Source organism: Chinchilla lanigera, unplaced genomic scaffold, assembly GCF_000276665.1.
Source record: "Chinchilla lanigera isolate Chin_1 unplaced genomic scaffold, ChiLan1.0 scaffold00023, whole genome shotgun sequence".
Classification (NCBI taxonomy): Eukaryota; Metazoa; Chordata; class Mammalia; order Rodentia; family Chinchillidae; genus Chinchilla; species Chinchilla lanigera.
Window position 1 is genome coordinate 4,754,069 of NW_004955424.1, and position 23,012 is coordinate 4,777,080.

A 23,012-nucleotide genomic window follows, 5' to 3' on the forward strand; every position below is an offset into this window, starting at 1 on the left:
GCTTCTGTGGATAAGGAATGATCTTGTATAAGATTGGAAAGCAGGATACACACTGATATGTGTAAGAGTCTTCATCTAAGAGATAGCAAGACAGTAGGACAAATAAAAGGATCAATTGAATTAACTCCCTATGCAAATTATTTTCTAACTTTCTACATTATGGATGAACTAACTTTTAGAGAAGTTAGAATCCTTTAAATTTAATAACAGGTATTAAAGCTCATTAGCTTTTTATCTTATAGGGTTGCAAAAAGATTAAATGAAGAGATTGGAAAAAGAAATATGTAGGAATAATTCAATCCAGTTTTCTAGCTTCCACTAGTAACTCTGTGGGATTCATGACAGAATATATACCTTTAGTTCAAGTTTAGCTACTAATTACTTGTTTATCTGAAATCCTAAGCTAAGAGTTTGAACTCTAAGTCACATAAACTGAGCAAACCACGTGTGTGGGTAGTGAAATACAAAAGAGCCTAGGTTTCCTTCCTTCATGTCTCATTCATATGCCACTAGATTTCCAAGGTTAACAGACAGGATAGGAAGAAAAAAAAAGCTCTTCCCTGATGTCTTTAGTAAAGGTGAGAAAAACTAGTGAACAAAAACAAGAATTAAAAATGAGAAAGAAAAACTCAAGACTTGAACAATAATCCTTCCCTCAAGCAGAGCACAAGCTGACTCTTCCCACCTGGCTGGACCACCTGGAAAAAAGCAAGTTCAAAGACACTGTGTCCTTTGTGGGTTCCAAATTGTAAGTTTTTTTTTTTTTTTTTTTTCCCAGTACCAGGAATCAAACTCACCACCTTGCATTTGCCAACCAGGTGCTGTGCTACTGAGCTAAATCCCCGGCCCCACCAAATTGTAGCTTCTTTGATATACAAGGACTAAGACCTTTCCTTTGTGATGGAAATTATTACAATATTCTTAGTCTTGACATTCAATTTAACTCAGGGAAGAATCAATGAGCTCCTTCTTACCAATGGGAATTAGCAGATTTTAGGATGTCAGAGACTGATTCATGATCTCACCCAACTATGACTATGATCTTAGAAAGAGCCTTTTATTGAATATGCTAAATGCCTAATTTTGCAGGATGTTTTAAAATTCTTTTGAACATTGAAAAATGGTTTTAAAAATTATTCTGTTTGTAATATAATAGCTCATAGGGTAAGAAAATACTACACATACAAAGAGTTTCTAGCTTTCTTTTTTCAGGAATATTAATTATTCTTCCATTTAAAAGGAAATATCTTGTAAACTCATGTCTTGAACACAGTTAGGCTCAAGGAAAAAAAATTAATGTAAATGAAAATTGTCTCTCTTTTATGTTTAGCTGGCATTCTGAGGATAGAACTGGTATGGAAATGTTAATGAAAATATAATTCACTTGCGTGCATTCTTTCATTGCTCATGCAATTTTCTATACAATGCAAAGTCAAAACTTCATGTTTTAAATGAGCCTCCTGAACAGAAGAAATGATTTTGTAAGTGACCTGTGAAAGAAGGATAAACTGAACACCAATTTATTAGACAAACCAAAGACCAATGCTTAATTATACATGATTAATAAATAAAATAACTAATTCTTGGATACAAAACTTGAATCACCTACAGAGGGTGTCACGACAAGCAACCTATGCAGATATCAGTTCTTACTCAAAAGGCCAAAACTTGGAGTTTTAAAACAAGATTTAAATATAATACATGCAAAGGCACTGTTTCAGGTGGGGTCTAAGGTTTGTAAATATGTAAATTCACTAAATAGTCCAATGAAAATAGAACTAGTACCTTCTTTTTTTTTTTCTTTTTGGTCTTTCTCCGGTACCGGGAACCAAACTCACGACTTTGCACTTGCCAGGCAGGCACTTTGCTGCTGAGCTAAATCCCCAGCCCCCACAGCTAGTATCTTCTGTTTGAAGTAAATTGAAATACTGAGTTAAACTGTCAAAATGCAAATACACCAACTAGAGTCTCAAGCACAGTAATGGATAGGATCTTTATGGGGGAGTTGAGAAAGAAAGAAGAAAGGAAGCTTTTATTTATTGACTTTTTGGTCTGCGTCCTCTTATGCAGAAAGCCCTTGATATTCATAATCAGTGAAACCTGTAATTGTTAAAGCATTGGAACTAACATATAAAAGTTCTATATGCTTACCTTCCTTCCCAGTAGAACTTCCCAAATAATTTAGGGATCAACCCAAAGCTTATGTTTCCTGTATCCTTAGAGAATCGGGTATAAGTTTTGCAAGTCTGAACTTGGGACAAGGGATAAAAGAGGCTCACTGGCTTTCTGTTCCCTGGAATCAGTTTGTTATAAAATACTCTGTACATGGAGGATCATAAGAACCACTGCAGGTGTATCAGTCTCCATGGAAATAGTAAGAATATGAATCTCTAAGGTAACCAGAAACTAAACAAATACAATATTTCTAGATTAACGTGCTATTAATCAGAAAATATTTCAAAGAAGTGTAACTTCTAGAACCTGTAGGGTGATTAGAGTACTTAACACAAACTTCACTTCTTCATTCTTTCACAGGCATGTTTCTTTGCTTGATTAAAATATTCCTATTTCTCTTATTACCCTGAGCCAACGAGAACTTCAAATTCCCCAGGAGACATTTATTCAGTGCATTTTATAGTTGGAGTCTCTGCTAAAGCTGTATAAACCATTGCATTTGTTTTATTTACTAACACTAGTTGTATTATTAGATAAATTATCAATAAGAAATTAATGTATTAACATGAACCAAATCAAATGGACACAAATTGAAATTTTAAAAATTAGGCCCCAACATTGTAGTCTAAGAGATAAATACTTGATAGCGAAGCACAGTAATTCTGTGGTCCAGAATTTGTAGACTTAACCAGAAAAAGATCACCTGGAAGGCATGAAAGACATGGCATTTTAGGGCCTGAAGTAGATGACATTGGCCAATGGAGAAAGAGGATTTTTATATCAATAGTTAAAGGAAAGAATCAAAGATTACCACCATATAATAAAAAGAGAGAGGGTTATCTTTGGTTCCCCTACCACATGGAGTTATTAATTGGCTTATATTATCATAAAATCATACCCTAAAAGGAATCTACAGCAAATGAAAATATTTCTTTTTGGACATAAAATCTCTGTTTTGTTTGGACTCCTTGGACCCCTAAGACTGATTCTAAGAATGTTACATTGATCCATTTGGTTTCTAAAATAAAAGAAATCATTTAATACCTAAATTGAAATATAATTCTACAGCTTCCGTTTTATTTGAAGGGCAAAATCATAAGGCAGAATTCTTTGAACATCTTCTTTCTAAATACTGGTGAAGGATTTTAATGGATGGTAACAGCTTCAATAAAGAGGAACTACAGATTAAAAGAAATTTGAAAAATATTCATGCATGTTAGTATTAATTTAGTATAGACTGTGGGTCATACAAGACACCCTTCCATGTATGAAATTTAAATGTGTTTTAGGGACACTTGTTTAAATGTATTTCCTGTATACAATTACAAGTGATGAATCTTTAAAGCTTAAATATAACATAAAAATATGCTCTGCTTTAGACATGTAGGCTCTAGAAACCGGAGTATATCATGCTATCTGAACATATGTGCAAACACACTGAGGAGAAGTCTTTACCTGAAGCATTGCTTTGAATCTGCTTCTCTTCTGGGTGATGTTCAAATATATATTTCCAGGGCTTCTACCCATGCCTTACCAGTACTTGTAATGGTTGGCAGTCTAATATACCAATAAATTGCTAAGAAGATTTCTGCTTTTGTTTCTCTGAAGTGAAGATCCTTTTAATTGGGGAAAAAAATTGTCCTGCAAATAGATTGGGACCTCAGGAAGCTTGGCTGTGACTTGGACTGGATGCCTCCCATGCCTTCACGCAGGGAAGAAACTTACATTTTAATGAATACATAAATATTCATTAGCACTTCTTCCTATAATTATAATCTGCCATACTTACTTTATATGAATGCATTATTAGTAGCTTGCAGGCTCTCTCACATGAGCCCACAATTTAGTGATTGATTAGATACCGTGAATTTGAGTCAAACACAAAGGTGCCACTATCCAAGTATTAAGGCTATTTAGACTCTATCCATTATATGAATATGGAGTATCCTATTTAGATAGGAACTTTAAAAGAATTCACAATGACAAAGAATTAGGCCAAAGGTAGATACTCTTCTATAAGATGAATTCCACTAGGAATTATGAAAAATCCCAAAATTATGATTTAATATTTATTATGCCAGTGAGATGAATCATTTACAAACTCTTTATAAACATTTCATTTTGTATTTACTTGGAAGGTTCACTATTTTGTAGTGCTATACACCCTACTGATCCTGAGACAAAATTTAGTAAGATCCCTATGCTTACCATGAGAGACAAAAATCCTATTATAAAGGATTAAGTATATATATGTGTGTATGTATGTATACATATGCAATGAATAATTATATGCAATGTTAAAAAGATTTGCATAAAACTCAATGAAACCATTTTCTAATTTCTTGTTAAGCACTAATAAGTTGATCTTTATTTATAACAATATACTCTAATTTGCGCTACACATTATGGCTACTCACTGACCTCGTAATGCTGTACAGTACTTGGTATGCAACTCACATGCGAGAACTGAATTTTAAATTAAATTCAATATTAAGTATTTAAATTCAAATAACCATATGTGTTTAGTGGCTACTGAACTGGAGAGCACAGGAAATAGATAATGTCTTGAAACACTAGAGCATTTTGATTTGAGCTCCGATGCATGAGTGAGGTGTCTCCCAAGCACATAATGATTTGTTTCGGTTCTTTCATTTCTATTGTTATTTATTCAATGTTAACAAAAAGTCATTAAGTATAATGAGAGCAAACATTTATTACAGTTTGGCAAAGTACTGAATTTCTTTTTAAAAGTATCCTGTGAAATAGATGCTAAATTGATTTAATTTACAGTTATGGAAACTGAAGCATAGAGCATTGAACTCAAAACACAATGGAGAGCAGAACAAGAATTTATTATTTTAATTTTTTATTTTATTTTAAAGAGAATAAAAAGATAACAGAATAAGAACAACATAGACAAAAACAAAAAAAAAGCAAAAACAATAAAGGTGATACAGGGTTTCAAAACAAAATGATAGGAATTAACAGTGGTTGCTATATTACATATTGTTATCTTCAACGAAGTTGCTCAGATTACCAGATGTAAGAATACAAGATTGATTGGAATTCTTACCATTTTATCTAGTGAACTTCTGAATCATTTCTAATTTTTTATTATTATTTTTTATTCTCTTTAAGAAGAATTTATAGGCATCCACCTGAGTCTACAGCCCCCATTTTCACCATTGTTCCTGGGTGTTCTGCCACATATGACTGATATGACATGGGCTTGACTTGAAGGGTCTACACTACTCACTGCTGAGAATTGGGAAATTCTGTTAATCCTCTCAGGAAACAAGTATGTAATTTACATACCTTAATTTCTAATCCTATTTCAGATTTTTTGGGGAAAGACCCTTGCCAATTTAACTTTGAAACATGGAAATCTGATACAGTACAGGTCCTCTTCAATTTTCTATGTATCAGCAGCTTTTAAAAAAAACAGGCAAAACTCATTATGGTATTAGGGGTCAAGGTGGAGGAAGAAGATGAGGGAAAGAGAGGAAGAAGATCGTGACGAGGAAGACCACCGGAGGAGTTCTGTGGAGCTGGCGATATCTATTTATGATAACCTTTATAATGTACATTATGATTTGCACAAATGATTTTTAAAGATCTGAAAAGTAGAATTTAGTATAATCCTGCTTCTCCATCCCCCAAAACCTCACAGACTTACCCTGCAGGATTTAATAAACAACAAAGAGGAAAGTTCAGCTGTGCCTGGTAGAACTGTGATGGACTCAGCAAAATTGCAATGGCCTACTCATCATGGGGGCGGAGGAGAAACTCCTAGGCAAGTTGGAGACCTGTGAAAAGGAGAAGATGAATAAAACCACTGAAGAACAGTACTGAGAAATAATGGGGCAGAGAGAATGATCCTTACAAATCGATGCCTGTGGTTCTCAAGGGGAAAAGTCTGGAGAATGAGATTAGAGGAGAAAGTTAAGGTAATTAGAGAATGCTGTATTCAAGGATGGGATTATCAGGGTTCAAGAAGATGGAAAATAAACTTATATTTTGGAAACAGAAGTATTCTAAAAAAGCAAACTGTAAAGATTTCACTCCATGGGTGAGTATAAAACAAAAATACCATGACCTATGGGACCATAGTGGTCTACAGTGGCTTTGCGCCATGCCAGCTCCTCTCTTATGGCTTTGATGCAGGGAACCACAGTTACCTTACAGGCAAAATAGTTACCTAATGTTACCTAAGCTTATTCTCAGAAATACTCAGAAGGATGTGCCTTTGCAAAGAGAAGCCATCTAAAATCCAAGAAGATAGTTTTAGTAAAATCAAGTTAATTAACAGATGGTATTTATTGGAGATATACATATAAACTCCAAAAATTAATTTTAACCTTACCTTTAACAGTCTCACTGCTGACTTGAAAGTACAGGATTACTGAATGCCTAACTAAATTAGTAACAGTAGTCTCAAGGTTGTGCATCCAGTTTTTGCACAGTAAAACGATAGGAAGGAAGTTGTAGTGTTAGGGATTCAGTGATATTTATTTTTATATAAATCTCACTTCCCATGGTACCTTGTGATGGTAACTCAGCTTTTAATCTATTCCCTGGTATATAGAATAGGTTCAATAATCTTTGACTTATCTGCCTCCAGCAATAGCTTCAAATATCAAATGAACCAATGGAAATGTTTCATTCTCTGAGATTCCAAATAGATGTTTAAATTGTAGAATGATGGAAACTCTCACTGGGCCAATGAATTTTAATGACTCAACATATCCTATATATGACAGAAATACTAGGTTCAAAAATAATACAGTACCTGGCTGCAAAAAATGACATATTTAGCAGGGGAAACAGGTGCAAATATGAAAAAAATGAAATTCATAAGAGACATGCAAACAGCATTTAGTAATATCAGGGAGCAAAAATAAGCATTTCAGGGTAAAGCAGTTTAGCTATTATATATGCGCCTGTGGTATGAGGTGCATTCTGCCCTTGGGTCCATTTTTCTTTGCCCTTCACGGCGCTAATTTCATAATTTTTACTGAAGATTTTAGATGAGATCTACAGCCTCATCTGTTACTGAAGCAGGTCCATTTACCCCACCACACATTATCCCAATCACAGCAACACATTAAAAAAAGAGAAAAATCACTCTTAAGGCAGGCCACTGCAAAGAAACAGGAGATCTGAATCTGCTTTCTGAGGACATGGCTTGGGTATATTTGTGGGGTGAGGTGTGGAAATGATACTCAGAAGGTAAGTAAGAGCAGGTGATGTATTGAAAGTGCAGAGGGTTCGTTCAGAAACTGGGAATACATGAAGATCCTAAGTGCAGACGATTTGTTCCATAATGATGAGCAGTTGAATTTGGTTAAGCCTTCAGGGTTTGTATAGTTTTTCCTCAGGTTTAGTGCCCCCTTGTCTTTGGTCACTCTTCATTCCCAAGGGAGTCTAGATGATGAGTGATCTACTTCTTCCTCAACTGGGGCACAGATCTAGGTTGGAGAAACGAAACTACACTTCTTTGCCCACATGGAGACCAGTCTTATTGTCAGAAAATAAGACAGGTGTTTCAACTATCAGTGAAGAATAGAAGCCAACATTGAAAACTGTCTTGCTTTTATTTTCTTAAGGGTAGAAAACTACAGAACAAAAGTCAAAGAAAAGCAAGCTTCATCTTTGCTATAGGTCTTATTATTTTGCACAAGAATAGATTTAAGACAAGAAAGTAGCCCAACAAGTACATTTAAGACAAGAACATAGCCCAACAAAGAGTTTTAGAAAGGTTCTTAGGCTACATTTATCTGGAATGCAGTATTAATCTTTTCTATCTATTTTGTATGTAGTAGGTATCATCTAAAAGTAGTAACATAGAATTCCTTCACTGAGAAAAGTTTTTAAAAATTACAAGAGCAAATCAAATCTAGTTTGCATAACCGTGATGCATAAGTATTTCTTTAGTCATATCAATTGTATTGAAGTTAAGAGTATTGTATTTCAGAGTAGTTTCATAGTCTTTTTCTGAGTACATGATTATAAATATACTTGAGGAAGATGAAAGCTATGGATCACAATAGCCATGCTGAAGATAGTATGATCATTCACAATTGGCAAAAGTATATTACTGATAAGATATACCAAGTCACATCAGATTTCCAGCAATTTCCTTAATTATGGAACTCAAATGAGACATTTGTTCATAGACAGCCTAATATGTGTCTTTTGTACTTTCAGGTGCTCTGTGCGGTTCCTCAAGTAATTTTTAGACCTAAGAATTAATTTCAAGATTTTTCAGTCATAACAAAGTTTTGTCATTATAAATAGAAATGAAGTGACAAAATTAAGGAAAAACGTTTCTAAAGGCACAAAACATAGGAAATAGCATCAATTTTCTAAGATAGTTATCTTAAAATTAAAGAATAAAACCTTTTCCATTTTCATATTGAAAGTGCATCAATGTCCCAAGAAGCCATCATTTGGGTAGAGGCTCAAACTATCTTTGTACCAAAGTACCTCTAATATCAATGCTCAGTTTAGGAAAAACCAGTAAATACTTTTGCCAAATTTATTAATTATCCACAAGTTCAGCTTTTCTCAAGGCCTACATAGAATGTTCCCATACCCTTTACAATTTGCCCAAACCCTTAGCTTTGCTTAGTTTTATTTCTCACAACACATTCTCGCATTCAATAACTTCCTTTATAAAACCTATTTAAGGTTTACTCCAACAATAATCTAGATTGCTGGTGGAAATTTGAGGCTTGAAAGAAAGCTGGCCATCCTCTCAAGTGATTTCCACGTCATGCCAAGTGGGTGTGAGGCTGTTTTAAGTAGAAGTACTATAAAATTAACACATGGGTGATATATAGGCACCTTTTTGTCAGAAGGCTGGTGATTTTTGCATTAAAACACTCTTAAACAAATCAAATCATTTGGCATCATAATTTTTAAAGGTATGTGAGATTTAATACATAAGCATTCATTTATTTGGTAAGTCAGCTTGAACCTTATAGACATAATATACAATGCACACATACCCAACCATAGGTAAAAATACAAATGGGGAGCAATAGCCCTCTAGCTTTCACTTTGATTCTTTTATTAGTTTCCAGAAATCTCCCTCCTCCTTGAGAGTATTTTCTGATTACCTCCTCTTTATCCCAACTAATCTTTACTCCTAAATTTACTGAAGTCCTTCTAATTAGGCTTATTTCCTCAAAGATCATTGCCTTTAGGACATATATCTTAAGAGTATTTTCGATGCCCAACAAACCCGAAAGAATATCTGGGAAAGGTTAATTAGGGTTTACAAAATTTCCCTGCTTATTTCAGTTCAGTAGAGCTTTCAGTCATTTTATCAACAAAATCTTCTGGATCATTAGATCATTATAGAATTTTAAAGCTGAATATATTGATCCTGAATTCTCTGGTTGCTCTAGGTTGCAAAGCATTTCTTTCCTTAAAAACGAAACAAAACAAAACAGAAACATAGGAGTAGTCCATAAATGAAGTCATGTGTCTATAGACGGGTCAAGCAGAAAGGAGGAAGTACAAAGAAGAGGCCCCACATGAAATATTATGGGTTGGAACTAGAAGAGACCCCACTTGAAAATTTTGGGTTGACTGAGTGACAGAAACACTCATTATTTGTTAAAATATAAAAAGACAGTACAGGGAAGCTGTAGCTTCTCGTGTAGGTGACCAAAAGATGTCACTGTTCCTTGACAAAGAATCAAATTCTGACCGTGCCAGACAGAACTCAGCATCATGACAACCAGGACACTAAGGGGCTGCAGGAGCAACTGTGACAGGTGAAGGGGCAGAGGATTTTATGGGAATCTTTATTTTACTAATAAATTTATAAAAATTTATTTCACACATTCATGTACCTAAACTCTCAGATTTTCACTTGTAAGTTCCACCTGGCTGTAAAATATATTTTTCAGGTGAAAAGGAAGGAAGCATAGACCAAGACTGACTTTAAGTTAAATACTACACATCCTCAAAACATGGTCCTCACAATTAAGGACAAACCAGAGAAAGGAATATGGATCCACTCAGTTCCACCAAAGTTATTTGTTACTGTATGTGTTTTCCAAATCCAGAAGCTTTTTCTTTATTGCAAAGTGATAACATGGCCTAATGGTTGCATTTTGTTGGGGAAAGTCCAAGAGATGATCCCTGAGACAAACAGTCCTGGAAACTGCTTATAATCATCCACAGGCCATCTACACTGGCAAGAAGCTGCCAAGCCATGGGCAAAAGGTCCATCTGGAGTTTTCCTTCTGGCTGTTTCATGAATTGCAATTGAACCAAATCATTTTCCCTACAGCTCAGTGTGCCAAGCACTGAAATAACTTTGCCAAACAGAAACAAACAAAAAAAAAGGTGTATTCACGAGGCAACCAAGCACAGGGAAATGAAATAACCCAGTCTTAAATATATTTCCCTAAGAATAAGGTGTGGGGAAACTTGTGGGTTGAGGTATAGGGAAAGGTGACTGGAGAGGAACTAAGGTTGTAAATACCCAAAGCAGGTAAAGCATGTTAAGTCTAGCAGTGATGATTAGACTATGGCATTCTTGCTATAGGCGGCAGTTTGTTATCATGGAAAGCTCAATACTGTTTATTCAGAGCCTAAAACCAGGTGAGATCATGTAAGTATAAATAAAGTTTATTCAGGCTTTCTCTGTTTCACAACAAATCTGTAAATTTAACTTCATTTTTGTTGAAAAATATTCAAATCTACAAATCTACAGCATTAACTAATAAAAACAGAATAACACACACTTTATTGACATACATTCATTCCCACAATTCTGGAGGCTGGAAAACTAACATCAAGTCACCAAGTGATTTGGGGTTTCATTAGGAACCTTTTCTTGGCTCAAAGATGGTACCTCCTCAGTGTTTCTACACATGATGGAAGAAGCAAACCTGTTGTCTAGGGCCTTTTTCACTAAGGTTTAGCCTCATGATCTCATTAACTCCCAAGTGTCTATCCTTAATATTATTACAATACTGATATTTCAATATATACATTTTGGAGAGGCACAAACATTCAGATCTAGTACACAATAAAAGGTAAATGAACCAAAAGTGTTTTGAGGAGGAAAGTGTAAAAGCTAGAAACTATTATAAATATATGTAAACATATATTATATATATGCACATACATATTATAAACCTGTATTATATTATAAAGTTAGACCATACTCCCTAACTCATATAGGATACTCACAGCTATTTTATAAGCAGCTTCCAATTTTCAATAAAGAGTCTTAGTTGGATTACTAAATCTGTATCTATTACTTGAGCAGTTGTTATTTAAGGTTAATTTTCTCTCAAAATATTTGTCCAAGTGCTCCCTACGAAAAGACTGATGCACTGCTATGGTTGATACATTGATTCAACTTGGGGAGTCTAGAGGTTTGCATAAGTGACTCAGCAGTTCTGCATCTTGGAGTGAAAAGGACATGCCCCTACCTTTCTGGGATGTTGTTCATTGTGTCAATTTGAGAAGTTTAGAAGGTTAACTATGGGACTCAGCAGGGAAGCAGGGTGCTTATTTTGTATTCATCCTGAGCCTGTGCAAGAGGAGGGTATGAGATTGGAAGAGTGGGTAGGGTTGGCCAGCTTGCAATGTAAGGGAGGAAAGAGGTTTCTCTGCCATTCCCCCTTTTTGCTCTTGTTGCTTTTGCTGTTTTCTGCCACCATGAATGTTTTCCCTCTGCCCTGTGCCACTGCCTTGGAGCCAGCCAAGTATGGACTGAAACCTCCACAAACTGTAAGCTAAATAAACCTTTCCTTCCTTAATTTCAGACATCAAGTTTTTTGTCTCAGCAATGAGAGAAAAGTATTCAAGACATGCACATTGACCACAGGTAATTCTGTTAACTTCTGGATGGTTAACAATGTTCTAAAACAGCTTTCATCTAGACAGGAAAATTGTAGATTTTTCAGGTAAGGTGGACTCATGATTCTTTTATTTTCATGATTTGTTTTATCTTACTGTCTTCTAAGAAGTGATAGTAAAAGAGAAAAACCTGAAATGTGCTTCTAAATTATAGTGTTTTCCAAGGCACATGCCACTGAACAAATTCAAGCCTTACAATGGAAGGACACTTTCTCTCTAATAACTCCATTTGGTACACATTCAGGAGAGGAAAGAGATAATCTGAGCTGTCTGGAGGAGGACTACCTGACCATCTAGATTTTATGCTTCAGTAAAATTTTTTTAAATATGTCACTTGCTTGCTCTGCCATGACTATGAAACAGATATAAACTACCAAGACTGGGAGTCTTGGTTATTATAAAGCATGTTAAGTCTAGCAGTGATAATGACCCAGTGGCATGCATGCTGCAGCCAGTTGTTTGTTATTACAGAGAGCTCTAAAATGTTTGCCATCACTAGTCCAGAGCGCTCGTTCAGAACCTAAAACTAGGTGACATGAAGTAAGTACATAGGATTTATTCAGGACTTTCACAACAGATCCTTCAATTCAACTCTACTCTTAATGAAGAATATTTAAATCTACAAATCTATAGCATACATGAATATTACCCAGTGTGAGCTGAAGGCAAAAGGAAACAGAAAGAAAACGCAAAATACAATCTCTACTTAACAAGTGGTAATACAAACCTCTAGAGAAAGGGCTGAATTCCAAACAGGACATGATCGTCCCATATCACAGCATTTTATTTTTTCATTTTCATTAGCCTTATATAATGCAAGGTTAACTATGTGTGTGTTAGAGGATCTTAGTAGAATGACTTACTATGAGGATATCTAGAACTGTTTCTTTGGAACACTAGCAATGTCTGGATAAGAGGAAGACCACAGAGAATACACTTAGGGAACATCTCTGCTAAAAATGTTTCTTTAGTATGGTTTTTAGAGTTTATAGTTGTTAGAGTTAATACATCAACTTTGGGAGTCTAGAGGTTTGCTAAGTAACTCAACGGTTCTATATCTTGGGATAAAAAGGACATGCCTTTCCTACTCTAGGATGTTGTCCATTGTGTCAATTTATAAAGTTTAAAAGGTTAACTATGTGACTCAGCAGAGAGCCAAGGTGCTTACTTTGTATTCATCCTGAGCCTCTACAGGAGGGGAACATAGAGATTATATAAGTGCTACACTCCCCCTGGGTGGGGGTAGCCTTCTTACAATATTCAAAAAAAAAAAGAAGCTCGCTTTTCTCTGCCACTCCTCCCTTCTGCTCTGTTCCACCACCATAAACTATTGCCCTCTGCCATGTGCCACTCTGCCTTAGAGCCAGCCAAATATAGACCGAAACTTCCACAAACTCTAAGCTAAATAATCCTTTCCTTTCTTCATTTTGGGTGTTGGGTATTTTGTCTCAACATCACAAAAATAAATTTTAAAAAAATCCAAAAACCAAGACAGTAATGTTTTAACATTTCGGTTCATGGTGAATCTCTAAACAATCAGGTAATAGTAGTAGAGAATATCTAATATATTTAGTAATGGAAGCTATGTTTTGTTGTTGCTGTTTGTTCTGTTTTCGGTGAACTTTTTGAAACAATGTTCCCCAGCTTCCTGTTATGGCTTGTGTCTAGATATTCCCTCAAAGCCCCATGCAGTTTTTTTGGGAGAAGGCTTTTCAAAGAGAGCATGTTAAATCTGCACCTCTTCTTTTCATGCCCTCACCTCAGAAAACAGAATTATAGCATTTGTTTGTTTCTAGCTTGACTGGGCAGAGGGCTAAGGTCCTCATTTTGTAAATATCCTCAGCCTGTACAAGAGGAGGGCATGGAGATGGTGTGGGTGCAATGGACTCACCCTAGGCTGAGCAGCCTGATTACTATTTAATGGAGGAAAAGAGGATTGCTCACCTACTTCTTGTCTCTTGTTACTTTTACTGTCTTCTACCACCATGGACTGTTGCCCCTCTGCCATGCCACCCTACCTTGGAGCCAGCTGAGGATGGACTGAAACCTTTATCAACTGTAAGCTAAATAAACCTTTCCTTCCTTAATTTGGGGCATTGGGTATTTGTCTTAGCAATACGAGAAAAGTAACCAAGACACTTCCCCATGCCAGCAGCCTCCAATCAGAGCATAGCAGAACTCATCCCTTGTTTCCATTATAAAGCTGTCCCATTAGGTTTGCCCTTGAGTTTCTGCTAAAGTGCCAGTGAGTGTGGCTGGCTTGTTCTGATAGCAAGCTCTGAATTGTTAGCCTTTGCCTCATATGTGTAGACTTCTATCTCTACATTTATCAAGGAGGTCCCCGTGAGACCTATGTGACACTGTCCACACCAGATCCCAGCTTTTGACCAGGTGTAGTATAAAGATCTCTTATGCCTTCCTGCACATAGCTTCTAGAGTCCAGCTTACATGTTAATTTCTTGATTTGTATGCAGATGACTCCATACTGTTATGAATCAATGTTAGAGACAATAAAGAATTCTTTCATCAAAGAATTTAATGATTAGAAAACTTTAAACAAAGTGTCTTCCTTTCCATCAGTTGCCTGTGAGTATTCAACCTTTCTTTGTCCTCCTCGTCTTACTTATCTCTGCTCTTTCATAACTCTAAGCCTTCTTTCCTCTATATTTCCCCAGAAACTCATCTAAAACACCAAAATGCAAGTTGTTTCTAAAAGTTCATCCCTATCATGAGCCAAGTAAGTATAGAATTTAACCCATGGACATGAACTGTATGAAAAATGATTAAAGATATTCCTAAACCCAAACAAGGCCAACAGATATTCATAAACTTTATCATTCTTTTAAAAGCATATGACCCAGGATTACCTGGCTTACATCAATTTATGCAAATGATGGTCAGAAACTCAAGTGGTAAATCCTGGAGGCAAAAATTCTGACTGAATGGAAACAAAACATTATCTATGATATTCTGCCTGCTACAGTGAAGTCAAAAGTCAAATAAAGTCAAATATGAGACTGTTCTAATATGCACACTTGAAACATTTCAAAGAAAAGTCAATTCGGCCATAACTCAGTTATGAAAAGTATAACAACATAAAGGTGAAGTTATAGGAAATTCTGGAGATTAACTAGAGCTCTTTCATCTCATTTTGCAAATGGAGTAAAACTTAAAATTAGAGTGCTAAAGAAATGCTAGAAATTAAAATTGGAAACAGCCCCTTTCACTGAACTACAGGACCTGGTAAAACATTAAAAAAGACATTATAATAAAAAGAGTCAGGACCCAAAATGTAGCTGTGGCCCTGCAGAACATACAGTGAGATGATCCACAGCTTAGCTGACACCTACTTACAAAAACATTTCTCAACATTGTAAATTTAGGAGGCACTGAAAAAAGTATTTTCCCACTAATTACAGAAAATACAAGACAAATAAAAAGGTTTTCATTCAGGTCAACAAAAATGCGCTGAATATCCTGCCATGAACTTCATCATTTAAGGTGAACTAACTCTTAACATTTCCTTGTAGATATGGGGATTCCTCTTTCTACATTAAATCTGGCCAACTTGGTTCACACTCTTTGTAATTTCCCAGTTGCAGTTTGTAGGTATTTAATGTAATGCACATATTTTCCCTATTTTGTAGCTCTTAATCAGAGCCCTTGTGTCCTTGACTGAAATGTATTTCTACCTGCTCTACAACACTTGCAATTTTAATAGCAACTCACCTTGCAAATGGAATTGTAAAATGAAATGCACATCAAGGGATTATTTCAGAGGACACTTCTATTCATAATCAATTTATTTTCACTCTGGATATATGTTTGCCCTCTCTATTACATTGGATGTATACTCAAGATAACCATGTTGCCACGGTACTGAGCAATGTATCAGCTGAAAATTCTGCTAACATATGCAAAATGTTTGTAATAAAATCTATATAAATTTTGATAGCTCTTTTTGAACTCCTGTTCAAACTTCTTCAATCTCTCCTGATACCAGAAGATATTGTAGTGCAAGGTTTTATACACACAGTGGTACCTCGGTTCAAGTATTTAATTTGTCCCCAAATTTTGGAAAGAAATGGCCTTATTTGTGTTAGTGTGGATAAGATGGCCATAGTCAGTCATGTTGTTACCCAGTAAAGCATTTGCAAACAAAAAGAAAATTTTGCCAAACACTTCTGCTTGTGAACTCTATTGTTTGCAAGGAAAAGCATTCATAAACAAAGATACCACTGTAAAGATCTTCTTGTATTGTATATTACCCCTCATAGTACCCTCATCCTTGTTAGTCAAGAATGAAATAAGTGAGGATACAGAGTTTTTTGTGATCTTAATGATATCGATATATTGTTTTTATCCCTCAGCTTCCAGCAGTGTCTTAACCAAGTGTCATCCTGTCTTCAATTCTTTCCAATGCAACATATCTCTCTGTGCTGGATGTTTGCTTGGTCTTTATCACTGTGATACCAGACAGGAACATCAATTACCTTTGCTTTCACAATAGTCAAGACAACAGTATACCTGGGCAGTCATGCCCCTGAGGTTCACTGAAGTCTACTTATTTTCCTTAGGTTAACACTTTAAGTTCTAAATTCCTATCATGATTCAGCTATGAACACACTATGTAGCCAATTTCCTACTGTGTTCCTAGAACAAAGAAGCCTGTAAAATGATAGTATTTGCTTGCTCACAACATCAAAAGAATAAATATAGACATAAAACATCAAAGAGGAATTGCAACATTTCCAGAATATATTTAGAGGTCATGATCTAAGTGAAGAGGAAAAAAATATTTTCTGTGGCTAAACTAAAGTATATCAAAATCTTCTAGATCACACATGCTATAACACAAACCAATGCTCCAATTTGAAGGCTGTCAGACAGGAGAATCCTGTCTTGAGAAAGTCAACCTTTTTCTGTATTCAAGATTTTGAGTGATTCATTGAGGCCAACCCCTATTATAGAAGACAATTTACTTTACTTCCTGCACTGCTTCAGGTGTTAATCCTATTCTAAAACACCATTACAGAGATATCAAGAATGTTAAAAGTCTCTCTACTTCTGTAAAATCATATAAGATAACAGAATTTGTTGCACTTACTAGAGCTCTTTCACTGGCTAATGTCCAGACAGAAATTACACATACAAATAGAAGTTATGCTTTTTCAATAGTATCTGAATTAGGGTTGCTTTTGAGATAAAAGGGATTTTCTGCCTCCTATCAAAAACTAACCAACTTTGGAACATGTAGATGCAGTGTTACTTCTAGAAAGATAATTGTTTAATGTCAAGGATTACGTAAAAAGAAATGATTTAGAATCTAAAAGAAATTCTGTAATAGGTCTTTATTCTAAATAAGTCACTTTAACCAACATTGCGATCTTATCTAAAGTCTCAAGTAATACATCTCTGGAGAAATTCAAAGAGGTCATTCTAAAGTAAGGATATTGAGCTTTTGGTTTTGAAAAGGTGGTAGCCTTCTTGCATCGCTGAAGTGGTTGCTTGGTGGTATTATATGAATGCAAGTGGATGTTATTTAAGTTTCCCTGTGAAATTTTTCACCATAGAAGAGACAAATTAATTAGTTTTTTTTTTGTTGTTGTTTTTTTTTTTTTGGTTTTGGTTTTTCTCCGGTACCGGGAACCGAACTCATGACCTTGCACTTGCCAGGCAGGCGCTTTGCCACTGAGCTAAATCCCCAGCCCCCTAATTAGTTTTTTTAAATCAGCATTGGTGGAGAAGGTTTCAAAAAGGCAGCTAAATGTATGCTGGGGCCATGTATTCTTGGGCAACAACACAATCCTAAAAAATACAAACTTTGGAGGTGAAAAATGGCCATAACTGGAACCTCAACAGTCTTTTGGAAACAATCACACAGTTTGCCCATGCGCCAGCCATGAACGTTCTCTAAAGCAAATTGGAAATGTATGTGCATACAGGGACAGTGCACATTTTTCCACATAATAATGGAGGCCGAGAAGTCTCAGAAGAGGGCATATGTAATGTGGTTAAACACAAAAGCCCACGGTGTAATTAGCCCAAGGTCAGTGGTCTCAAAAGTAGAATATGAGGGTCAAGAAGATTCATAATTTAGTTCCTAAAATTTAAAAGCCTAAGAATAGGGGCTCCTATCATCCCAAGGTGGGAAAACGTAGATATCCTGGCTTAAAACAAGACAGTAGAACTCTTCTTCTTTGCTCCATTTGGACTGTTCCTTAAGGGCTAGTTCCTACCTATCTTGTGGGGGTGGATTTTCTTTACTCAGGCTATGGGTTTAAGCACTCATCTCTTCCAGAAACACCCCCACAGGCACGCCCAAAAATAGTTTTCACCAACTATTGGGATATCCCTTATCCTTAATCATTTTGACACACACCATTCGCAATCATATCAACACACCCTCATATCTGAATGGTTTTAGTTATTGTATGTTTTATATCAGGATGAGTTCAACATTGCACCAGTGAAAATGCTACAGCACTTAAAGTCCCTAAAACCTGCTTTATTTTGTGTTTGAAACTGCAACTTTCTGGCTAAATGCTTAAGACACATTTTACAGGAATCATTATCCAAAGCGCTTATGAAGCACTATCTGTTAATCCAAAATTCCACTTTCTTATAAACACAGTGTTCTGAAAGGTTAAAAGGGTGGATGAAATTCTCAAATTGAAATTAACATACTTTTCATAAGTCCCTAGGCTTATTTAGTGAAAGCTTCTCCTATTCACCCTAGCATCATATGGTCAGTTCCCTGAGGGACAAATCATTTACCTACTATAAATTGGTAACCTGAAGGTCCATATGTCTGGGGATTACACCTGTAAAATGCCAGATGCTGCTGCACTTCATACAGAGGTGGCAAAATATTAACAGGGAACTTTATATTTTTTATTTTTATTTTTAATTTTAAAGATAAAAGGAGGGAAACATTAACAGACATACAACATTTTACAACATATCACAAGCACAATACAGACAATACAGAGTTACAAACAAAGTGGTAGGGAATTAACAATGGTGGTTGTATTACATATTGATATCTTCAAAGTGGATTCTCCTGAAAACAGATATAAACATGCAATACTGGTCAACCAAAGACTCACTGACAGTTTCTTTCAGCACAGAAATAGAAGACAGAAGAACAACCATGTTAACTATCCTGTACATACATACATACAAAATTTCTCCTTCTTTCCCTTCTCCAGGGAACTTTATACTATCCGTAGTCACACCATAAGAGGTTAAGTACACCTGAAATTATCCTCTTACACAACCCATTTGTAATGTTTGATCATGAGATTTTATCGATTGGAAGGCATAATAGTAAAACTGTATTTGATCTTCATTAGAAAAGGCCTTCTAATCTATTCCAGTATTGATATTAAAACATGTAATAGTAAAATCCTAGTAAAGCAACCCTTCGGTTCATGTTCCACAAATAAAATAGCAACTTGAAATTCTACACACTGGGAAGGCAATTCCAATAGGGCACCTTAAACTGACCATGCTCCAAAAGCATCTTTATCTTTAGAAGCAGACATCTGGTGGAACAATGGCATAAGCCAGATGTGATGGATAGTGGACAAACTACACACATCATATTATTCCTGTGTTTTAAAGATCTTTATGTCTACAATTATTATTCTTATTTTCCTTACACACCTTGCTACCACATCCTGTGGGTTGGATATACTTTATCCTACCAAAAACTTGTGTGGTGTAGTAGGTGAGAGAGGGAAAACACTTAAGGAGTGATCAGGTTATGACAACTCTAGCCTCACAAGTGGATTAATCCATTTATAGACAAATGGATTAGTTGCTAGTGGGTAATATTAAAACTGGAATGGTCATAAAAGTCATGTTTCCTTGTCTCTTGCATGTACCTTATTGCAGTATGATGATTTGCACCAATACAGATCATAATCATAAGTGAAATAAATCAGAATCATATGTGTAAGCATTATATTGTCTCCCTAAGTGTAAGAAACTGAAAAAGTAGATAAGATCCAAAAGGTATCATAGGTATAGTGAAAGGGAAAGAAAGTGCTCAAAAGGAAAGAACAACTGGAATGTGGAAAAAGAGAAAAGAAGGAAGGGGGAAAAATAAATATATGTACAAGACAGGTAACACAATTATACTGCTAATTTCTATTCATTGAAAGGAACAGTTAATGTTTATATTTTTTGATGAGTTTTGCATGCCTGTACCTGGTAACCTGAGCATCTACTTTGAAGATAACAATATGCAATATAATAACCATTGTTAATTTCCTATCATCTTGTTTTGAAATTCTGTGTCATTTTTATTGTTTTTGTCTCTTTAAAATAAGAAAAATAAAGAAAAACTATGTAAAGTGGAGATAATAATAACAAAAAACCACACTGTAGTGGTTATCAACAAAGGCTGTCCCAGATGCTGCTCTTAGATCATGGCCATTTCAGGTTCATAACTATTAGCTTGAACCTGTGCTCTTTATAAATTAACTAGTATGAGTTATTTAGTTAGAGCAGCAGAAAGAGTAGTAATTCCACCAAAAATGACTCTTGTTTTCTTTTTTAATCTGTCCTTATTAAAACTCATATGTCAAAACACATTTATTTTAATAAGAACTATACATTGTTCCTCAAAATAGTCACTTTTCTTACTTTTGTGAATTGCTGAATATGCACCTATCACTAGACTCCAGGACAAAAACCACTGGACAATTACAATTTCCTCAATTTGATAACCGAGGAGTATATTTAATGGTGTTTGTATTTGTAACTGTATAAGCAGCTGCCCTTAAATTAGTAGTACTTCTCTCACCCAGCTGTAGAAACAATTATTATAATCTATGGATCAAAGTATATCTAATTTCATATTCAAAACCTTCATATTGTCATCCTGTAAATAACCCTTGAAAAGGACAAATAGAGATCCTGTCGTCTCAGACTAATATCTCATGTCTTTCAGAAATAGTCTTCTGAGGTGTATCTGTACCTAAAGACCCTAAGTTAAGGTCTATCGATCTCTAACACTGGAAATTCCAGGTTAGACACGAGCTCAAATGTGAAGCCATTCTTCATCAGCCAAGCATACTCCCTAGAGTAAGTTCCTACTCACTATTTATAAAATCAGGGCAATGTTTCCATTGGTGTATGTCATATTCATAAAAAAAATACTACTAAAAAGTCTCAGTAAGTATAAGAGAAGTTGCTGATGACACCATGTCTTCACTAGATGCGACTCATGAGTGGTGAGGGAGAGCTGCTTTGTTCTAGAATTCTTGTCAGCTTGTTATGTTGGCATTTGTGCCATTACTGATACTTCTTGTACTTTAATCAATGAAGTAAGAAAGATGAAACAGGCTGTGTATTGCCTTAAGGGGAAATTATTATTATTATTATTATTTTAATATTTCATCCTTAAACCCTCTGGGATTTGTTCTTTGGACCTGAGTTAGGCAAATGAGATTGAAAGCATGATATGGGGACAGGTGATTGTCTTTGCCTCTGGCACAGTGTTCCTAATGCTGCTTTCTGTCCTTTTATTCACAGACTTAGATGCTTCAGGGCTGCCACTCCCCATCACACACTCAACATAATGATGCAACAGCAGAAAGACTTAAGACTCTTCCACAACATAGCTGACTCTGAAGTTAACTAAAACCTTTCTGAGTGGGAAACAATGGAATTTCCAGTTTTCCTTTATTGTTCACCTTTTGTGAGAGATGAAAAACAGAAAGGAGACTTAATGTAAAGCTGGTCAATGACCAAACTATAAAGGATAACAGAAATCTGATTCACAACCTGAAGCAGTTAGCCAAAAATGTTTTTGGCTAACTATTGTTCCCGGAAGTCAGTTTATCATCTGCGGCAAACAGCCAAAAACTCATCAGCTCAGAATGGCCAGGACTTCTTCAACAGCTGAAAGGAATTAGTATTCGCCAATTTCCACTTTAAGAAAGAAAAATATGCCCTTCAAAACAGTCCTATTGGATCCTCTACTTCTAATTAGGCTGACTATGTCCTCCTTCCTATTTTCCTTTTAGTTTTTTTGTGACAAGGGTTCACTATGTAGTTCAGGCTGGCCCTGAACTCTCTATATAGTCCAGGCTGGTCTCAAACTCACAGTAGTTCTCTTGCTTCAGCCTCCCGAATTCTGGGAGTGATTCTTTTTTTTAGATCTTCCCCTTTTACAGTAACCAATTATTCCTAAATCTTTCCAATTTTCCTACCATGAACCTTTTCACTCTTACCTGTCTTTGACAAAGTGTACACTGATTGTGCCTGACTCCCTTGTTTTAGCAATTTTGCATAAGTATAACCTTGGTTTCCTCTCCTTTGAGTGCTCTTCATCTGTTTTTCCACAGAACTAATAAAGCTATTTTTAGTTTATCTATCTGATGATGTAGTTTGGAAATAGTGCTTGTTTAATTGTTTTTGGTGAAGTATTTGAGGTCACCATGACTTAGAGAAAGCATGATATTATTTTTAAAAAGAAAGAAAGACAAAAGTTTTAAATTTCAGTGGTATTTCTAATGTACTTTTATGCCCTCAACTTCTCTCCATGAACCTGAACATCAGGGATTCTTGATTTCATTAGAAGTGCAATGAGAATGTTAGAATGAAAAGTCCTAAGAAATAAATCAGTTTTGGAAATAGTACTCGCTCTGAGTACTACTTCCTTGATGGTTTGATTTAAAATGATGGCTCTCTGTCTCTGTCACTTTCTGTCAGTCTATCTGACTGTCTTTCTCTCTCTTTGACACACCCACACACACACACACGCACACACACACACATACACACAAAATATCTCAGTCTATCTGTAGAATTCATAATATAGCCAGGATTTAATTAACCAATTAATTACATTTAAAACCTAGAGTCCTTATCAAATAACATTTAGAAATTACCTCAAAGTGTATACCTTTAATTTATTTGACCTCTAATGTTCCTGC